A 266-nucleotide genomic window follows, 5' to 3' on the forward strand; every position below is an offset into this window, starting at 1 on the left:
TTCTCTTCATGTCAGTCACAGCTAGTGGTCAGGGAGGTGAACAGATCAAAGGTCCAATTCAGGTCCAGGCTCCCTGTGTAGCCTGTGCGTGTGGTTGCACAGAGTGGCTAGAAGCATCACTGCAGTCCTGGAGGGTGGGGGGGAGCAGGCAGTAGTGGCTCCACTGTGACAGTGCTAGTAAAATGGAACCACTCTGAAAAAAAAATATGCAATAGACAAAACCTTTTTCCTGTGCTGAATAAAAGACCGAGACTGCAACCTGGATT

The 266-nt window shown here is 49.2% G+C and overlaps 1 protein-coding gene across 1 annotated transcript in view; it reads left to right on the forward strand.

The window, feature by feature from the left end:
- The window catches only part of ARMC8 (armadillo repeat containing 8), a 111,631-nt gene that overhangs the window by 43,214 nt on the left and 68,151 nt on the right, over window positions 1-266 (forward strand). The window lies entirely within an intron of this gene.

This window comes from Nanorana parkeri, unplaced genomic scaffold (assembly GCF_000935625.1).
Source record: "Nanorana parkeri isolate BGI_ZX_2015 unplaced genomic scaffold, ASM93562v1 scaffold134, whole genome shotgun sequence".
Taxonomy (NCBI): Eukaryota; Metazoa; Chordata; class Amphibia; order Anura; family Dicroglossidae; genus Nanorana; species Nanorana parkeri.